The following is a 20,282-nucleotide window of genomic DNA, read 5'->3' on the forward strand; positions in this document are numbered from 1 at the left end:
GGGCGCCGGTGGGGGCGGGGCGGGGCGGGGGCCCGAGCCGCCGGGAGCGGGCACCTCTGCGCGCCGCGCTCGGGCCTCGCCTCCGCACCCTGCGCGCCGCCCGGGGCCCTCCCCCGCGCCCGTCCGCTCGCCGGGCCCCCGCCGCGGCCCGGGGTGCAGCCAGGCGGCCGCGCCGGGCCCGCGGGACGGGTGGAGGTGGGGGCGGGGGGCGGGGATCGGGGCCGGGCCGGGGCCGCGCCGCCTGCGATGCCGGGCGCCCGCCGCAGCAGCCGCCGCCGGAGCCCGGGATGGGGCGAGAGGCTGCGGCGGACGCCAGCATCTCCCCGCCGGGGGCCCCGGGGGCCGCGGAGCCGCCGCCGCCGCTGCTGCCGCCGCTGCTGAGACCCAGCGGGCGATGGGTGAGTTGACCCTGGCGTCCCGGGGCCCGCGCCGCAGCCCCTCCATCCCCGCACTCCCAGCCCTCCGCCTCCATCGCCGCGCCGCCTCCTCGGCGCTCGCGGCGCCCCCGGTCACGGCTCCCACAGCCCCCTCCCTGAGCGTGACCTTTGGGGCGGGGGCGGGAGCACCAGGCTCGGGGGTTGGGGGGCCGAGATGGGGCGCGGGATGCAGGGGAGGCTGCTGCGCTCTGGCGCCCCCTCCCCCAACCCGGCTGCTCAGCGGAGCTTCCCTGGCCCCGGAGGGCAAAGCCTCGTCCCTTCGACCCCCTCCCCCGGCCTGGGCGGGGGGCGTCCCGGCGCGGGGCTCGAGCTGTGCTTTGTGCGCTGCGCCCCCCACAAAGCTCGGCGCGGCGCGGGGCTGGGGGTGGGAGGCCTCAGCGCCCGCCTTCCCCACCCCCGACCCCGGGCTGCGGCGGCGGCGGCGAGGCCCAGGCGCGGTCGGGTGCTGGGCCGGTGCGGGCGCCGGACTGTGGCCGCCTGTGGGGACCAGGCAGAGGGAAGCTGGGGAGAGAACCCCCAACCCTTTGGGGGGGCTCCCGCTCTTGCCACTGCACTGCCCAGGGCGGGGGAGGGAACCTGGCTGGGGGAGGGCGCTATAAATATCTGCAAATAGTGAGTTCTGGAACCCGGGGTGGGGAGGGGAGCGGGCCTGGGGGTATGGGGGGGGGGCGGTGCCTGAGCTGGGGTGCCACGGGAAGCAGAGATGGGTCTCAGCCAGCACTGGAGGCCTGAGGTCGGGTGACTCTCCTGGCTCTGGAAGACGCTCCAGAAGGGGTGTGGGCAGGAACACTACCCCAGCGAGCTCCCTCCGTGGTCCCCCAGAACTGGCGCTCCCCCAGCCCCAAAGCACTCCTCTGCACTCCTGGGACACTAGTCCAGATCTGCCTCGATGGGGGCGTTGTGGGCACTGGTGTGTCACCTCCGGGGCAGTTACTAAAGATCCAGGCATGGGGCCAAGTGTGGGGATGGAGGGAAGACCAAGACGAGCCCCCTCACACACCTGGAGGAGCTGGCAGTTCTCTGGGGATGTTAATGCTTCGGAGTGCTAAGGAGATAGGCACAGGGCTTACGAAAGTTTGGAAGAGGGCCTGCCAGCCCAAGGGGGAGAGAGAACTTGCTAGAAGATCCGATAAGAAGCTGGAAGAGTTTTCTGGGTAGAGAAAGTGGGAAGGGCATTTTGGGCAGAGGGAATGGCATGAGCAAATGCTCAGAGACATGTGTCTGGGATGTGTTGAGAGATGGAGTGGAGCATGGTCAAGCGCTGCAAGTGACCTGAACACGAGAAGCTGGGTGAAGAGAAGGAACCAAGGCTGAAGGGAAGGGGCCCAGGTGGGGGCGAGGTGGTGAGGTGGCGGTCCACACCAGGGAGAGGCACTGGTTCCTGAGGACAGGGCTGGGAGTGATGGTCTGGCCCAGCTGCCTCCGCTTCTGAGGGTCTGCTCGGTGCCCCTGATATGGTCAGGGCTGCTTGACCCACTTTGGTGATCCCTTTTGCTGTGGTGGCTGGACCCCCTCAGGCAAGTCAGCTTTCTATGCCTCAGTTTCCATATCTGTCAAATGGGGAGAATTCTCCGCAGTCTTGATGAGGACTGCACGAGGTGATGCGTGCGGGGTGCCCGGCACCTGAGGGGGCCTCGGAGACATCGGTGTCGGCGGGCGGGCCAGGCCCACTCATCCTGTGGCAGTGAGGATCATGTGAGGGCTGGATGTCACCGGGAGGGGCCCAAGGGCTGTGGGCGGTGCGTGTCCCCGCCACCTCCTGGGAGGAGGAAAGAGACTCAGTGAGTAGTGGCTGGGGCTGGGTGGTCTACACATATGGCCTCCTCTTGTCCCCATGGGCACCCGCCACCTTCTGGCAGCCAGCATGGCATTTGGGGGACCCTGCTCTGCTCCCCAAGGCCAAAGCCTCTTTATTCCCCACCCTGCATGGCGCACTCCTGGCCAGCTCTAGTCCCACATGGGGACTAAGGCTCCCTCCCTGAAGTGTCCTCAGACATTGAGGCCAACACACACAGCGTCCTCCTGTGAGGGGCCCTGTGCTGGGCAGCCAGGCGGCGAGGACACAGGCCTCGCCCTCAAGAGAGTAGAATCTCGTTGGGCAGTGGCTACCACTGGGCCCCCGTGGTCTGCCTAGTCCCATGCTGGCTGCTCGGGGGCAGGGCGAGAGTCAGAATAATTATGCCGAGAGGCGGTCAAGGGTAGAAGTTAAGAAGCAAGGATTCCGGATTCAGTGGCCCAGGTTCAAATCCCCACCCTGCTACTTTTTACTGTGTGACTGCAGACGACCGACTCTGCCTCTCTGTGCCTCAGTTTTCTCGTCTTTACAATGGGGATGGTGCGCAGTATTGCTGTTTGAACAGCTTGGTTCAGTTTCCGGTGGGCATTCGCTGCCCCCCTTCCAGAAAGAGTCTTCCTGTTCACCTGCCTCCTCAGAGACCACACAGCTCGCCTCAGTGGGGGTGTCGTCCACATCCCTGTTGTCTGTGCTTCCCTGTGGGCAAGGGCCTGCCTTTCCGTCTCCGTTGCTTGGGCAGGGGCAGTGGTGTGCTGGCAGCGGGCTCTCGGGTGAGCAGCGTCGGCCGAGCTCTGTGTGTAAATCTCCCCACAGGGCCGGTTTCTTAACAGTCTCGCAGAGGGGACTGGTCCACGCTGGCTTCAGCCCCCAGGCATTCGGCAGGTGCTCCGTAAGTGATGGTTGAACAAGGAGGAAAGGCCCTGGGGACTGCCGGTCACATAGACTGGGGGAGCTGCCACGTGGTCTGTGGCTGAGGGGGGCTTGCAGGGAGGTGCGTTGGACAGGCTGAGGGTGGGGCCAGAGACCACCAGGGTTAAGTACCCACAGGGGCTGGAGGGCTGGTATCCTCCTTTCCCAGGGCCCTCCACACCTGCGACCCTGCCTCACTCCAGGGCAGTGGTCTGGCCTTGGGGTTCTGCACAGAATGGCCCAGGTGGACGCCAGACTTTAGCCTAACAGAGCTCTGAGATGTGGCCCAAACAGGTCCCAAAGCCCAAATTCTATTCCTTTGCTTGTGCTGTTCCCTCTACTTGAATGTCTGTTCCTCCTCCCTCTGTCCCCTGAAACTCTGTCACCCATCGAAAGCCTCCTCATGTGTGTCCTGCTCCATGATCCCAGCCCTCTATCCCAATTCACGCAGACCCTTTCCCCCTTCTGCTGTCACCCCAGGCTTACAGCCCCTCACAGGTGCATGCTGCCTGCCCACAAAAGTATTACTAGCCGACATTTATTGTGTCTGTAAGTAACCCACAACAGAGGTGCGGTGTGAATCCCCTTTGCAGATGGGGAAGTTGAGGCACGGTGTCTCGTTAGCGCCGAGCCATCCTTTACATCTTAGCTGGAGCAGGGAAGCCCCAGTGAGTCCTGGTCGCCTTGCCGTGGGCCCGCAGAGCAGCACAGCTGTTTCTTTAGCGTGTTTGTTGTCACACGTCCCTGCCAGACTGCGAGCTCCACAACCACGGGAGCGCAAGTGAACGAACAAATGGATGACAGAGTGAGTGGTTCTCAGCCCAGGGGGTTCCTCCCCCTCCTCCATCCCTGGTGGATGAGATTACCCTCCGGAGGGCAGCCTCGATCCGGCAGGATGTCACAGGGACCCTGCTTGTCCCCATCTCCCAGAAGGGGAAAGCGAGGCTTCAGCAGCTGGAAGCCGGCCTGGTGGAGGGTGGTGGTCCGCCCTCCCGTGGCCTAGAACGGGGCCGACAGTGGGTCCAAGGCCTTGCCCGTGATCAGGGAAGTTAGCAGGGTCCCAGATACGTTTCCATGTACTGCCTGAAGTGGAAATTCCCCCGTTGGCTCACTTATTTCCATCTTTTCTATAAAAATAAAATTGGAACAATAGAAATCATTCACACACCTAATTACTCCCTTGTTTGAGAAAATTTCTGGCTTATTTGGCTCAAGACTTTGGTTCCCACTGGAGTGGGAATCCCTGGGGAGGGGGCAGGGTGAGAGCCGGGACAGGAGGTCAGGGCCTGTGCTGACACGGGGCCCTCCTGACGGCCTGGCCTCCGGCTGCCCTCTCCAGGCAGGCTGGGAACTTCCCAGAAGGAGCAGCCCAGACAGGGGTCTGTCTGAGTGCGGGGGACGGCCAGAGGCGGTCTCCCGGGTTCTGGTTGACAGCGACCTGGGGTGGATGACTTTCTGGGTTGTTCCTCCCACCTCAGCCTCCCCAACCTCCACCTCTAGTGCCTGTCATAATAATTTGCAGCTCTTTAACCAGCACTTACTATGTGCTGGGAGCTCGGCCAAGCACTTGGTCTGTGTTCTCTCAGTACCGCCACCTGACCTCCCTCCAGGTAGGTACTAGTGTCCCCATTTGGCAGTTTGAGGGTGCCTGGGCCCCGGGGCTCAGGGCTGGGTTGTGTCCAGCCTGTAGGACCCCAGAACCTGACAGGCTGCCTGTCTGGGCTCCCTTGGTCACCCAGAGGGGACCGACTGTTCTCTGAGACTTGGACGCCCGAGACAGCAGCCTCACCCTTGTCCGACGCCCAGGCCACTGTCCTGGTGCTCACCTTTCCTTCCTGCAGCCCTGGGCCCCGCCTCTGCAAGCCCCGCACAGCCTCACCTGGCGGCTGGGGGACAGTACATGTTTCCGGGCCTGCCCTGCCCTGCTGAGTCAGAATCCCCCACCAAGGGAGGGAGGGCTGGAAACCCTGTTTTAAAAATGCTGCCCGGCCCCGTGGAGTCTGGGCTGCCTTACGAGACTGCTGCCCCCGGGCCCCGGATCCCTGGCCCCCAGCCCCACCTGTGTCCTTGGCCTCTGCTCCCTGCTCGCCAGCTTTGCCACACCATGCTGCCCCCACCGGCACCCCACTGTTTTTATCCTGTACCCGCTGCTGCTGCCGCCGCCTCAGAGGACAGGTCCTGGCTGGCCGTGGACAGATCCCTCATGGCTGCCCTCCTCTTGTTACCGGGGGCCTGGCACACAGTCTGGGTGAATGATGGTGGCTGGAGAAGGGGGACAGGGATTGCTACCGGTGACGGGAGGGGCTGGGTTCCCTGGCTGGGCGCATGGGCACACGCTGCGGGCTGGCCCCGTGCCTGACATGGAGAAGGCATTTGGAAAGTATTCCTTAAATATTTGTTGAATGGTGATTGTGAGAGTGGAGGGTGAAGGCCACTTCCAGAAACATCGCAGACTGCTGGTGTGGGTGAAAGATTGAGAAGGCGCCTTTCCGACCGTCGCCCAGGCTATTGGACTCGTTTATGGCATGAATGGGAGCGAGATGCTGCTGTTTTCTCGCGTGCTTTCATTTCAGCATCCTGGGTGCTCCGGGCAGTGGTGCCAAAGTCATCCTCTTTCACTGTATGGAAACTGAGTGGCGGGCAGGGGAGGTGACTCTCTGAGGCCACACAGCCAGGAGGTGGTTCCGTGGTACAGAGCCTGCCCTGTGGGTGGCATCTGCAGTTTACAAAGGCTTCCACACACATGGTCTCATTTGGTTCTCACAGTGATGGGGATTTGGCTCGACTTTCTCACCTGTGCCCGCATCCTGGGGTCCGAGAACCTGCCACCCCGTGCTCTGCGTCTGTGAGGGGCGGGCGGTGGAGGAGGGCCCTCTGCCTGGGCTGATGGGAGAGAGGAAGGAGGCGGTGGGGGGAGGTGCGCTGGCGCACAGCGGGTGTCTGGAGCCTGCTTGGTCAGGGCGGCAGAGCCGGGCGTGACTGCGGCTCCGGGGCCAGGTGGGCACACGGTTTGGCCCTGTCTAGTCCTGGGAAGAGCCCAGGACGGTCTTGGGTCTTTGGGCGAAGCCGCACAGAGCGTGGGTGACTGGTCCAAGGTCACGCTCGGCACGCCCAAGGTGAGGAGCCGTGAGCGAGGCTCCGCCATGCCTGGATGGTCGAGGGAGCCCGGCGGTGGGTTTCGGCTGTGCAGAATGACCACCGTCAGAGTCCCTGAACCGTGGGGGGACCCAGGCAAACCTCCTCCCAGGGGTGTCCAGGGATCGGGTCTCCTCAGGCTGGTCTGGGGCCTGACATGTCACTGCTGTCAGAGATGTTTGGGGCCACAGGTGAGCAAGTGTGGTGGCCCTGCCTCTGCCCCTGAGGGGAATGTGACAGAAACCGTGGTCCCTGCCTCCAGGCACTGGCCCCGTGAGGAGGGGACAATGCTCCAGCACCCCCACCCAGACTAGGAATCCAGGTGCTGGCTTCCCCGAAGGCCTTTGCAGGTGCTGTCCCTCTGTCCGGAATGCCCTTCCCCGTCCTTCCTGCCTCATCCTTTGAGATGCCTCCAGGAGGCCATGGCTGACCCCTATCCCGAGGGCAAGGCTGATCCTCATCCCAGTAGATTTCTGTCTCTCCGCCCCCGGGGGCAGTGGGAGCCTTGCAGGCAGGGCAGGTCTGTCCAGGCCCTGATTAGAAGGCAGGGCCTGAAGGCCTGGTGAGGCGTGCCGTGGGAGTGAACAGATGGCTAGATTAGGCTAGGTTAGGAGGACTCCGGTGGAGGTCACTGGGGCGGTGGTGAGGCTTGCTCTGCCGTCCCTCATGTCTAGATGGCAAAGAGGAGGGGATTATGGGAAAGACCAAGGGACCTCCTGGTGTGGCTCTGGGAAGCAACTGTAAGGTGCAGCCCAGCCCAGGTGACTGTCCCCTCAGCCCAGAGAGGGGCCAGGCTGGGAGCCTTGACACCATGTGGCCAGCTGAACCTGGCCATTTCACAGAACATTGAGGCCTGGAGCACTTGGGATTGACCCAGAGCACCACGGAGAGCGGCCGAGGGTCCCCTTTGTGGTGTGCAGGAGGAGAGCCCAGGGCTGTGGGGCCACACCGCCACACTCCTGTCCGGAGCTGGAGCATTTCTCTCTGGGATGCGGTCAGGTCTGGAGTGGCTGGGAAGGAGCCAAGGAGCGCAGTCCTCAGGGCTCAGGTCTGCGCTCTAGAACATAGGTGTTGCCCAAAAGCTGGCGGAAAATTCATGTCATTGGCCCATTCCAGCAAAAAGGTGTGCAGGAAAATGTCCATGAGAACTTAGGCTAAAGAGTTCAACCCTGGGGGGCCGGCCTGGTGGCACAGTCGTTAAGTTCATGCACCCTGCATCAGCAGCCCAGGGTTTGCCGGTTCGGATCCTGGATGTGGACCTACACACTGCTTGGCAAGCCATGCTGTGGCAGGCGTCCCACATATGAAGTAGAGCAAGATCAGCACAGATGTTAGCTTAGGGCTAGTCTTCCTCAGCAAAAAAAAAAAAAAAAGAGGAGGATTGGTGGCAGATGTTAGCTCAGAGCTAATCTTCCAAAAAAAAAGAGTTCACTCTGGGTGGGGGGTGGTGGGATGGTGGAGGGTATGGGGGATGTTGTCCTGTTTCTTTTGCTGTGATTTCCAGATTTTCTAGAATGTGTGAGAAATCTTTATAACCAGAAAAATCAAGTTATATTCTAAAGGAGAGAGGTCGAAGGTGCCCTGAGAACAGCTAGCTCTCCATTTGTTCAATTCTGGGGGCCCCGCTGGGGGTGGCTTCCAGAGGGACCAGCTGTGGGGTCTCCCCTGTAGGAGTTGCCGGGTACCGAGCACATCCCCCAGAGCAGGGGCACCTGCGGCAGACAGCTTGTTTCTCTCATTCTCGGAAACTGGGTCAGTGAGCGTCCAGGCCTTGAGAATTCCATGCAAACCTCTGACCGCTTTCCTCTGGCACCTGCCCGGCCTTCGCTCCTCTTCCCCCACGCACCGCATGTTCCAGCCTCAGGGCCGTTGCTGTTCTCTGTACACGGCCCTTGCCTTCCCACCTCCGGCCTTTGCTGAGCCGACCTCTCCACCTGGAAAGCTAACCCGGTCCACCCTGGGTGCTGCCATGTGCCTGGGAAGCCATTTCCGCCCCTCCTAACGAGAGGTGGCCCCACGGCTGTTGGCTTCGCCTCCATCCCCGGTGCCCAGTGGATGGGCATCACTGTCCACTGCCTTCCTCATTGGTTCCCACCCCGAAGCCCTTTCTGGCAGTCTCCCGACAACGCGGGTCAAGTTCTGCCTTGTGGCCATGGTATTTGTAAGCACAGCTCAGCCCTGATCTTGGGTGGGGCCCATTCTGTGTCTCTCCACAGCCCGTGACTCTGTACCTGGTACAGAGCACTCATTCATTCATTCATTTGTTCAGCAGTTATTCACCAAGAGCCTACTGTGTGCCAGGGGCCGTGCTAGATGCCAGGGGCACAGAGCTGCTGACGTCAGGGTGTGACCGTTTCTGTGTTTTCCTGTGTACATGTTGTGCACACCACTTGCGTGTGCACACAGCATGAACTTCTCCGTCATATATGAATGTGTGTCCCTCAGTCTGTGCCCGAGTGTAGTCTGGCCGATACCTCAGGTATGCCTGGGTAATTCATTCAGCAAGCATGTACAGAGCGCCCACCAACGTGCCAGGCCTTGACCCTGGAGATAAGTGACCCAAGGTTTCTGACCCGGGGAAGTGCCGGTCTCGTGGAGCCATTGCAGTGCAGACTGGTGAGGGCAGGGCCAGCAGGGGTGCGGTGGTCAGAGCAGCATCCAGGAGAGACGCAGGGACGGGGTGCCCTGCGGCCCTGGAGCCCAGCCTGGGAACGCCGGCCAGCCCTCCCTGCTGGCTTCGCTGCTCTGAAGCACCCGAAGGCCGATGCAGCTGGAGCTGGAGTGGCGGCTGCGAGCCCCGCGCTGGGGGCCGGGAGGAGTCCAGTGCCTGAGGGGAGGCGCGGTGGCCGGAGAACACAGCACTTGGAGCCCGTGGGCAGGCGGGAGAACCGGGGCTGCAGACCCTCTGTGAGAGGAGAACTTGGGACCACACGCCAGAACCCCGCACCTCGAAAGTAGAACCCCTCCTTTAGATCAGAGAAGCTGGAATGTGAGACTCAGAGGAAGGGCACAGAGCAGCAGACCTAGAAGTTGGGCCTTCTGGAATGTGCGACATTGATGTTCGCCAAGCTGGAAGATCAAGTCTGTGCCCCCATGGTCAGGGGGGAAACTGAGGCCCAGGGGTGGGGAGGTCTTGAGGCTTGGTGAGCAGCAGTGGGTGTGCACGCGGTCCCTGCTGAGCCAGGCCCTCCACACAGCCTGCTGGGGCCGGTCGTGTCCCCTCTCCGAGCCTGGGTTTCCTCATCTGAAGTGGGTTGTGAGCGTGGGGTGAGATGGAGCACCTCACTTGGGAAGGGGGCGCTGATCTTGGTGCAGCCTCCGCGCCTCCCCAGGTCCCTCCGAGGACCCTGTGGGTGGGTGTTAGCAGCCTGCCCTTTTGTGCCTCTGCACACAGGCCTGCAGAGGGTAGGGCTCTGGCCTGGGGTCCCAGGGCTGTGGGTGGCCAGAGTTCAAGCCCAGTCCTTTACTCAGCAGCGGCTTGTGGAGCACCTGCTGCATGCCAGGCGTGGTGCTGGGCACTGAGCACACAGCGACGAGCTGCGGGGGAGGACCCTGGTCCTTTTCTCCTGCCCGTATCTCCTCCCAGCCAGCGGCCCCATGTTGCTCAGAGTCCTCACTTCCTGTGTCTCTGTCCCCACCACTGCCATCCCAGTGGAAAGGAGCTTTAGAGTTCCTGTAGACAGGCACCTCGCTGGGGTATGCGGAGCCTGCGTGGTACAGCAGGCAGGACTAGGCAAGCCCAGGCAAGCCTGAGAGCCTGGTAGCCTTGCCTGAAGGGTGCAGGTGTGTGCATTTGGGGGAAGGCCCTTTATTCATTCAACAAACAGTTAACACCTCCTTTGTGTCAGCCTCTGTGCTGGGGCCGGGGACCCAGAGGAGTAGGGCAGCAGAGCGCTGTGCGGATGAGGGCACTGGGAGCAGGCCAGGGTGGAGGCAGCTGGGTCTTTCCACAGCTTGGGGTCAGGGAAGCTCGAGGAAGAAGTGCCTTTCAGCTGAGGCCTCTGGGGACGGGCCTGGGCCTGGCGAGTAAGATGACACGGAAAATTCCAGGCTCCTGGAGGATTTGGACTTTATCCTGAGGGCAGTGGTTCCATGCTGGGAGGGGCAGCGTCAGATGTGGCTTTTGCTTGGCTCCTTGGGACCAGGCTGGGAGCCCCTCGGGGAGGCCTCTGCTGGTGTCCAGGTGAGCGCCGATGGTGGAGCAGCGGGCACGGGACGGGCACAGCGAGAGGGGTGGGACGAGAAGTATCCGGGCACAGATGGGGTGTGGTCATAGGTGCGCACGCTCCGGGAGAGGGAGCATTTAGGGTGGCTTCAGCTTCCTGGTCATATCTCTGACAGGGCCCAGAAGGAGGAGCGTTGGGAGTGCCCAGGGTTGTCCGAGCGTCCCTGGGTGCCAGGCTCAGGTCACAGGTATCCACTCAGGTTGTCGCTACAACTGTTTGAGCAGGTTCTCTGCACCATGTTTTGCAGCGGGGGGTCCCAGGCTGGGTGGGCACCACTCCCTGCAGCCTGGCCCGATCCCGCTGGATCCGCTCCTCTCCCTCCCTTACCCCAGCTGGCACTCCAGCCGCTCAGGTGCACAGGGGTACCCCCACCTGCCGCCCTTTCAGAGGGGGAGATGCCGTAGGATCGCCTCCACTCCTACTGCCGAGGTGCATGAGGACTGACTACCCCTGCCCTGTGCCTAGATGCACCCCTTCACCCTGTGCACAGGTGTGCCCCCCACCTTGTGTGTGGGTGTGCCCCCCACGCATGGGCACCTCGCCCCCCAGGTGCAATGCATGGAACCAAGCCTCTCCAGCCATAGCTTGCTGCTGTTGCCCGCCGAGCCCTGTGCTAGAGAAGGCCCCAAGAGGACAGGGGAGGGGTGGGGCGCCCTTCCCCCCACCCTCAGGCCTTCTGGGCTGGAGATGGAGCTGAGGCTCAGCACTGAAGTGGCCCTTTGTACATTGTCCCTGGAGGATGGACGAGCCTGGCGGGAGGGGCTGGCACGGCTGGGGCTGCCTGGGCAGCACGCGCTGCTCTCAGCAGGGCTGTGGCAGCGGGCAGCTTTCTCTGGGCCGCCGCCGGAGCAGGGAGAGCATCCTGCTAGGTGTGGCTGTGCACTGGCCGGCCCTGCTGCCCCCGCCTGCCAAGCCAGACGATCCTTGTCACTCAGAGTCCGTCATCACTTCTCCTAAGTGTTCCGTCACCATGTCACAGCTGTTTATGGAGCGCCTGCTCCGGGCCTAGCTTTGTCCTGGGGGGTGGGGAGCAGCTGTGACCCGTGACCAAGGCCCACGGCACCCCTGCTCTCCTACTGTTGACGTTCCGAGCGAGCAGAGTGTGGGTGTGGGAGACAGACCACTAACACACAAACAAGCAGACAGACAACTTCCGCCGCGAGGAGGGCTGTGGAGCAGAGGACCTGGGAGGGGTTGGCCGTGTCAGCTGGCTGGTCAGGAAGGCCCCTCTGAGCAGGCAGCGGCGTGTGGAGGTCTGAGGGAAGGGCATACCCGGCAGAGGGAACAGCCAGTGCGAGGGCCCTGAGACAGGCAAGCCTGGGGTGTGGGACAGATGGAAAGGCTGGGACTGTGGGTGGAGCCAAGTGGACGAGGGAGGTGAGGTCAGCGAAGACGCAGGGACCCGCTTGGCAGTCCGTGTGGGCGGGGAGGAGTTTGGGTCTCATCCTGGGTGTGACAGGGCCAGAGGGTCCTGTAGGGAGTTGAGCAGGGGGATGGGGCCTGATGGGACTTTACAGTGACAGAATTTGTGAGGCCCAGTGCCCAGTGAAAACTCAGGGGCCATGGTTCAAAAATGTAAAATTTCAAGACAGATTTTTTTTTTTTTGAGGAAGATTAGCCCTGAGCTAACATCTGCCACCAATCCTCCTCTTTTTGCTGAGGAAGACTGGCCCTGAGCTAACATCCATGCCCATCTTCCTCTACTTTATATGTGGGATGCCCACCACAGCATGGTGTGCCAAGCGGTGCCATGTCTGCACCCGGGATCCGAACTGGCGAACCCCGGGCCACCGAAGCAGAACGTGCGAACTTAACCGCTGTACCACTGGGCCGGCCCCAAGACAGAATTTTTTAAAAAAGAGACGGGAAGGGAGGCCAGTGGGGATGAAGAGTGGGGTCGGGTCCTGGGAGGGTTTTGGAGGAAGGCACCCCAGCAGGCATGTGGCCAGGCTGTGGGGCACGTGCACCTCAGCGCGGAGCCCTGAGGGGCTGGGATGGTCCCATGTGGCAGATGTGGACTCTGAGGCCCAGGATCACACGGTGGGTCGAGGAGGGGCAGGACAGGATTTGAATCCGGCTCCCTTTGAGTCAAGATTCCACGGAGCTGCCGCCCCACCGCAGCGCTGGTCGCCCTCCTTCCCGATACGGAGCTGGGGGCATCAGGCACAGAAGTGAGCTTCCTCTTGTAGAGGCAGAGGGCACTCAGCCTCGGCCTCACTGGCCTTGCCTTTCCTCACAAGGAGCCCAGGAGGTGTGGGTGTTCTCATTGCCCTTCCGCAGATGTGGAAACTGAGGCAGGGCAGAGCTGATCTGGGCCCTGGCCCCCTGGACTTGTCTGCTCTCACTGCCTTCTCTTCTCCGAAGGGAGCAGGGCAAGTGATTTGGGTCTGGGAGGGCCACTGGGTGGGGGCGGGCAGGGAGCTGCAAGCCCAGCGCACAGGGGTCTCCGGGGGATTTATTCCCCGTGGGCCTTGGTGGGTTCCGTAGGGACATGAGCGAGAAGCCTGCCTGGGGCTGGCTCGGTCAACACGTGTCCAGGGACTGGCAGCGCGTTCCTGTTTGTGAATGGGAAGAAGCTGAGTTCTTCTCCTTCCTCTCATCGGAACTCTGTTAATAATTAATAATCTGTCCAATTAGTCATTACAGGCTTCGCCGCCCTCCCGCTGCCTTGCCCCACCCTGGCTGGACCCTGGCCTCTCCTCTCTTCTTCCTTCTCCCTCCTGGCACCTGCACCTGCCCTGCCCCTCCCCGCCTGCCTCTCCCTGCAGAGGACGGCCTTGTGCCCTGGGAAGTCCTGCCACCGGGCATCCTCTCAACTGTCCTCTCACTCGCACCTTCGGCAGCCCTACCAGGTGGGGGTTACCCCGTCTGACAGATGGGGACACTGAGGCACACAGTGCGGTGGGACCTGCCCCGGGGTGTGCCGCTCATGTGCTCGCTGGATGTTTGCTGCAGTGATGTTCAGGGCGTGTCTGAGCAGGACTGGCGCTCGCAGCCCACAGGGCAAGCAGACAGGCCGACAGGACATCTCTCTCCAGCTGCTGGGGGCTCCTGAGCAGGCTGGGGTGAGGGCCGCCCCCAGGGGAGGGAAGGGCCAAGGTGGGGTGTGAAGGAGGGGGAAGGATTCCCTGGGGTGGGACAGCACGTTTAAAGGCCCTTAGGGGGCCGGCCGGGTCGCGTAGTAAGTTCGTGAGCTCAGCTTTGGTGGCCCCGGGTTTGCAGGCTCGGGTGCTGGGGGGCAGACCCAGCACCGCTCATTAACCGCGCTGTGGTAACATCCCATATGCAAAATAGAGGAAGATGAGCACAGACATTAGCTCAGGGCCAATCTTCCTCACAAAAAAAATAAAAGATAAAGGCCCCTAATGCATTCTGTCCGTCCCTCGTCACCCATTGTCGTCACCTCCCCCCCCCCCCCCCCGCCCCCTGCCCGCAGCGTGAAAGCTCCGGCTCCCACCCCCGTCCTCTCCCGGGGTCTTCACCTCCTAGGAGGAGCCTGGAGAGGCTCTGTGTCCGCACAGGGAATGGACGCCTTGCCAATGGTGGCCTTGGGCATGGAGCCAGGCAGTAGAATAGCTGTTTGAGGGTCTCCTCTGGGTCCCCCAGCTTCTCATCCATGGCCGGCTACTCAGAGTCCAGCCCCTGTTCCCACTCCCAGAGAGACCTTCACCTCACCTGCTCCCCTCTCCAGGGCTGCTGAGCGCTGGGCAGACTTATGGGTGGATGGCACTGGTTCTCTGAATTCAGACCTGGGCTCCCCGGCCCCCGCCCACCTTTGAGACCCTGGGTCCCACTGACAGAGAGAGTGTACATCCGGGCCCTTCCTTGTGTACCGTGCTCCTCCGTTTCCCGTCCCTGTCCCACTGCACATGTCCAGCAGCCCCTTGGAGGTCAGGGCAGAGTTCACAGTGACCTTCTGTCCAGAGAGGGAGCAGGGCGAGGCCCCAGGGGAAGCTGGGCACGTGGTTTACGGAGCATGGGCACTGACGGCCCCTGGCCTGTGAGATGGAAGTCGTAGGTGCTCCCACCTCCAGGCACCTGGCACCGAGGGTGGCTCCAGCAGGATGGGGCCACCCTACCGCTGCCTGGTTACCCATCTGTACCTTGAGCAAACGAGGAGACTGAGGCCAGAAAGACAGGCGACCCAACTGGGAAGAGGTGGAGCCGGGAAGGCAGCCCAGGTGAAGGGCAGAGCTGGCACCAGGCCAGGCCCAGGTCGGCCTCCCACATAGCCACCTAACTGCCACCTGGCTTGGCTGGGGGGGCGGGGACAGCCTTCGGGGGGAAACAGCTGCCTTCAAGCCATAAAGGCCAGGCACGTCAGGGAGCACGCCGCAGGAGCTGGGCGGGACACTGTGGCTCACCTGTGGCCAGCCAGCTTGGGGCCCAAGGCAGGTACTGGGGCAGGTGAGGGGAGGGTGGGCCTGGAGGGGCCCAGGTGGAGACGGAGGCCCCCACACTGCTGCCACTTCCAGGGCGAGCGGGGCTGGTCACTCGGGCCCCTGCACCCGTTCCCTCATCTGTACTAGCGATGGGGGCCGTGTGAGGATAGAATTAGAGAAGGCGGCTAGAGCACGTCGAGTCCCCTCCGGGCGGGCGACCTGGGACAGGCCTCAGACGCGCCCCCTGTGTGGTCACAGGCCAATGAGGGGCAGCTGTGGGCGCAGGGGCTTGGGCGTCCCCAGGCCACCTGACCAGAGTCAGGCAAACAGAAACACCTAGGGTGGTGAATGCAGGCCGTGTGGGACCTCCCCTCCCTCGGCTCTGATTCCAGGCCTGCAGGCCATTGGGTCAAATAATGGGAGGAGGGGGTGGACATGGAGGAGGAGGAGGGGGTGGCTGAGGACGGCAGTGCACAGGGGCAGGGGTGCAGCCCTGGGCAAGAGCCAGGTTCCCTGAGGGCCTTTGGGCCCCCGGAGCCTCCAGAGGCTTCCCGACGTTTTAGAGCACCAGACCCCTTTCGGGCTCCTAGCGATCCGACATGGGGCCCTGTCCCGGGTGATCTGTGCCTGTGGGAGTCAGATGTGGGCGTGGCAAGGGGCAGGCCCCCCTGGGCTTTGTGAAACATGGTTATAAATCGCTGCAGCCCTTCTTTGCAGACACCACCGTGGGGGGCTCACCTGGTACAGGTGGAGGGGCCTCGGGGGTTGGGTGGAGGGGAGCAGGTACGGGTGCAGCTCTGCTGGGCACCGGCGCTCTGTCCCCTGCCAGAGCCTAGGAGGTCCATGACTCCTGCTGGGGGCCAGGGCCAAGGTGACAGGGGCCCTTGCCCTGGGCAAGGCTGAAGGCAGCAGCCTAGACTTTTCCCCCGAAATCCCGAGTGAGGCCCCCACAGGTGGGACGTGAGTGCTGCTGCCAGCTGAGCCTCAGACAGCCCCTCAGCCCATCCCCTCACCGTGCAGTTGCTAAGAGGAGAGGTGGAGTGAGGCCGGTGCACAGCCTGGCCCCTGGGCACTCGGTCAGTGCCCGCTGCCTGAAGAAGGCGACGACGGAGGCGCCATCTCCTGGGAGGAATGTCCTGGGCCCCTTGCTCCCCAGACCTGCCCAGCCCTGCCCAGCTAGAGGATTTAGCTGCATCAGGCTTGTGACCTAAGAGCGTGGTGAGCGAGATGGGGTGCCCAGGCTTCTGCCTCAGCACCCCTGAGGCACAGGGAGCGGCCTCACCACCTCCGAGAGGCCCCTTGTGCCCTTGGCCTGGGATGCTGTCCCCGTCCTGCACCGCGGCTCCTTCTCGACCTTGGGTCTCAGCTGCAATGTCCTCGGGAGGCCCTTCCTGACACCTGGCATCCTCTGTTGGCCAGTTTTCTCATTTGTCCTCGTCCCCTGCTGGACTGGGCTCTGTGAGGATCTCATCCACCCATTTGCTCCCGGCTGCCCCCAGCTCCAAGGCCTGTGCCCATCTCCCCTCACTACTCACCCCAGGGCAGGGCAGAAGCACCGGCCGCCCGACCACAGGCCTCCTGTCCCCCCAGGACCCTCTCATGGCCCCCAGTGCCTTCTCTCCACCCTGGCCCAGCCCCACGGCCCCACGGTGGGTAGTCACACCTCTCAACTCTGCGCTGGGCGTCCACGACTTGTGTCCTGGAAGGGGACAGGCCATACCTCGGTGCCTGAAGTGCCCCCGTAGAGCTCCTCCCCCTGGCTCGTCCCAGATGTTTGCTGAATGTGCGGGCTCTGGGCTCCGGGAGCTCAGGGCCACCCTGACCTGGAGAATCCTAGTGTGGGGGATGGACAAGGCAGGGGACAAGGCCAGTCACCGTGAGTTTTGCTGTGACAGGGCAGAAGCTGGGGTTGGGGAAGATGTGACCCCTGGCTTGGTGGCCCCCAGTCAGGCTTGGGTGGGGGGATTAGAAGAAATGTCGAAGGCCCAGAAGCCAGCAGCCGCCTGCTCCTCCCACCTGCTGCCCCTGCTGCCCTTGCGCCCCACTGGGCCATCTTCACATCCCCTCTCTGGGCCACTAAGGGGACTCAGGCAAGAGCCCCACTCCTGCCATGGCTGTCCCCTCAGGACCAGTCTGCGCCTCTCCATTCCAGGCTGTGTGTGCGAGGCAGTCAGAGCCCTCAGGGCCCTTCTGAACAGACATTCTGCCACTGCCCTGGGTGGAGTACCCATCGTCCTGTCATCTGCCCTTCGAGGGTCACTCGGTTCCTTCCCTGCGTGGCCGGGGCTGGGGGTGGAGACTTGAGATGGAGGAGACCCATCCCAGTGCCCCAGGCACCTCCGACCTGGGAGTCAGAGCCCTGGGTTCTGCCTGCTGTGTGACCGTGGCCAAGTCGCTGCCCTTCTCTGGGCCTCAGTGCTCTCTTCCGTGGAGTGAGGGCTGGATTCACACAGGGCTTTCAGACTTTCTTAGTATGGAAGTTTTTTTGCAAACAAAATCTTACAAGGAACTCCAATGTGTAAAGTTGAAAAGCTGAGAGAGCATCTTAGCATCTTCTTGACTGTTTTTGGGGGGGAATGGTCCTGGGCTTTGTCTGTTTCTTCTCCTCCCGACTCCGCCTTGTCCTCTGGTCCCAGGGGCACCAGGGGGTTCCAAGGAACCTGGTTTGGGAACACCTTTGCCTTGGCCTCATGGTGCCCTTTTTGTGGGACGTTTGTGCGTCTCTGCGTCTAGCCTCCTCCCCAAAGCCAGCCCCCAGGAGTCCCCGCTCCCCCCTCAGATGCCTCGGTCTCCCTCCTCCTGTGCCAGATGTTTACCACACGTTATTTCACACCACCCACCTGGTGCTCACTGCCAGGCGCTCTTCCGGGCCCTTACGTACATGACCCCCACAGCCCTGTGACGTGGTCCCACCGCATCCTCACTTACTGATGAGGAACCTGAGGCCCAGGGAAGCGGAGACCCCTGGCGGTTTGGCTGCAGGCTCTGAATACTGCCCCAGGCTGCTGCTGTGCAGAGGGAGGCCAGCCCGCCGGCTCCACGCTTGCCTCTCCTCTGGGGCCTGGTCCCTGGCGTCTCCCGGCCTGGCTGCTGACCACCTGCCCCTGCTTCTCCTCCACCGCTCTGCTTGGCCCCCTCCTCGCCCAGGTCCCGCCCTCAGCCTCCCCTCCCATGGGACTGCCCGCGACCACGCTCCAGCCTGCCCTCTTGCCGGCCTCCCGCAGCAAACCGCGTGGGACACGGGCTGCCTCTCTCTCCCAGCACTGCCGCTGGGCCCCCGTGATGAGTGGTCCCCGTCAGCTCGGCCCTCTGCCTCCTCCCGCATCCAGCCCTACCACTCCCGCAGTAGAAGTTGGCTCTCTGCCTCCTTTCTCCTGTGTCGGGTCTATACCTGCCCCGTCCAGGTCATTAGCCACCAGCACACGTGGCTATTAAACCTAAAATTAAAATGAAATTAAGTTACAAATTAGTTCCTCAGTCTCCCCAGTCAATCTCGAGTGCTCAAGAGCCACGCGTGCGGGCTGGTGGTTCAGACCGTGCCGGCCTAGAGGGCTCCACCGGCACAGAGCGTGCTGTTGGATGGCTCTGGAAGCTAACATTTGGGTCACCCCCAGGCACAGGCTCCTGGGGTCTCCACTCAGCGCCTTCAGTGGCCGGAGGCCGAGGCCAGCCTCCCCTGTGCCCTGCCCCACCTTCTTTAAGTGGAGGCCGAGTGGGTCTCAGGCCCTGGAGATCAGTAGGTTGCACAGGTGAGCAGAGGAATGTTCTCCAAGTTGCTTCACTCTCTGAGCCTCAGTTTCCTCATCTGTAAAATGGGGATAATAATTCCCACCTCCGAGGGTGGTTCTGAGGGTGAAGTCTGCATAAACCCCCAGCCGACAGCTGGCACACGTTTACGCGTGTGACAACGGTCATGTGAACGTGAATAAGGCAAGGTGGGGCAGGTCTCCGGAGGCTGGGGTCACAACGGCCCTGAGTGCTGGATGGTGGGAACCACCGCAGGCTATGAGCTCAGCCACCCCATTAGCTGGTACCCGAGGGTGACTCATCTGTTTAGCCTGCAGTGATGTCCAATAGAACATTCTGGGATGGTGGAAATGTTCTGTGTCTTCACTGCCCATGGGCCTCTGGGGACCGGAAGCTGACATTCTGGGTGGGCCAATGACCAGTGCGGAAAGGGGAAGAGGCCCCAGGAAGCTGAGGGTGGGTCCCAGTCTTGGGAACCAACTTTCCCAGACACGTGCCAGCTGCTCTGTGGGGAAGTTCTCAGGCGGCTGGCAGGGGCCTGGGATCAGGTGGAGTGAGGGGGCCGGGTTTGGAGGAAGGGGAGAGGGCCAGGCCACAGGGGCTGGTTGTGGAGTGGGGAGGGACAGGGTTCTCCATGGAAAGGGCTTCTGGGCATGGGTCTTGGCCTGAGCCTTTAGCCAGGTCCCCACCCCAGAGCTGAGCCAGCAGAGAGAGTGGGGGGCAGACCCTCATGCCCAGGGAAGGTGGGTATTCCGGTGGCGTTGGTGCCCCATCTGGCTGGTCCAAGAACTGGCTCCACTGGAGCCCTGCCTCTCCCCTCTGGGCCTTGGTGTCCTTATCTGGGGATGAGAGCAGTAGCCACTGTCCCACCTGCTCCCTCATGAACGGGGTCTGCCAGGACTCTGGTCACCTGGGACAGATGGGGTCCTTGGCCAGGGCTGGCCCCTCAAGCCGACTCCTTCCCTCTGGGGAGTGCTAGGGGAGCAGAATTCCTGGGGCCTGGGGGTCATGGGACACCAGACCCTCTTTGGCTGGGCTGTTCATGGAGCAGGACCCCCAAATCTGAAGCCCCTCTGGGCCCCCGGTCCACCTCTCAGCAGGTGCAGGGCGCCCGGGGAGTCTCGGTTTCCATCTGTTTCACTCCCACAAGGCCTGTGTGGCTGAGCAAGTAGCTTAACCTCTTGCAGCCTCCATTTTCTCACCTACAAAACGGAGACACACATACCTGCCTCCAGGCTTCCCCGTGAATCAACCCCTAATGTCTGCTCAGCCTCGCAGAGACCGTGCCTGGCCCACAGCGTCTTGGTAAATGTTCACCCACAGCCTAGATGATGCGTTGGCTGTAGAGTGAGGCGTGCGTGTAGGCTTGACCCTTGTGGAGCCCTGCCTGATGGATGCAAACGGAAGGAACGAATAAAATGAGGAGAGGTGAAGAAATAAACACAGTATGAGTTGTTCCCCGCATCTTGCCGGAACTCTGGAATCGGTCATGTTCTGTAGCCACCTCCTCTGCCCGTCTCTCCACGTGGGATTGTGGAACCTCACATTGGAAGGACCCTTATTTAGTGCCAGAGTCAGCGGGAGGTGGTTGCTGACTTCTGATCCTTGAGATGCTGACTTGCTCTGCTTAACCCAAAGGAAGGATGCGGAA

General features: G+C 62.4%; 1 protein-coding gene across 2 annotated transcripts in view; it reads left to right on the plus strand.

Annotated features, from left to right (window-relative positions):
• The first annotated feature begins 259 nt into the window (after positions 1 to 259).
• Positions 260 to 20,282, plus strand: part of MGAT3 (beta-1,4-mannosyl-glycoprotein 4-beta-N-acetylglucosaminyltransferase) — a 31,876-nt gene continuing 11,853 nt past the window's right edge. Inside the window, exon 1 of one of the 2 annotated variants that reach the window (XM_070600240.1) lies at positions 260 to 398. The gene's annotated coding sequence lies outside the window, so the exon portion shown is untranslated. Of the gene's footprint in view, positions 399 to 10,327; positions 10,460 to 20,282 lie in introns of those variants that run through there. The other variant, XM_070600241.1, reaches the window with a different exon arrangement.

Source organism: Equus przewalskii, chromosome 29, assembly GCF_037783145.1.
Source record: "Equus przewalskii isolate Varuska chromosome 29, EquPr2, whole genome shotgun sequence".
Lineage (NCBI taxonomy): Eukaryota > Metazoa > Chordata > Mammalia > Perissodactyla > Equidae > Equus > Equus przewalskii.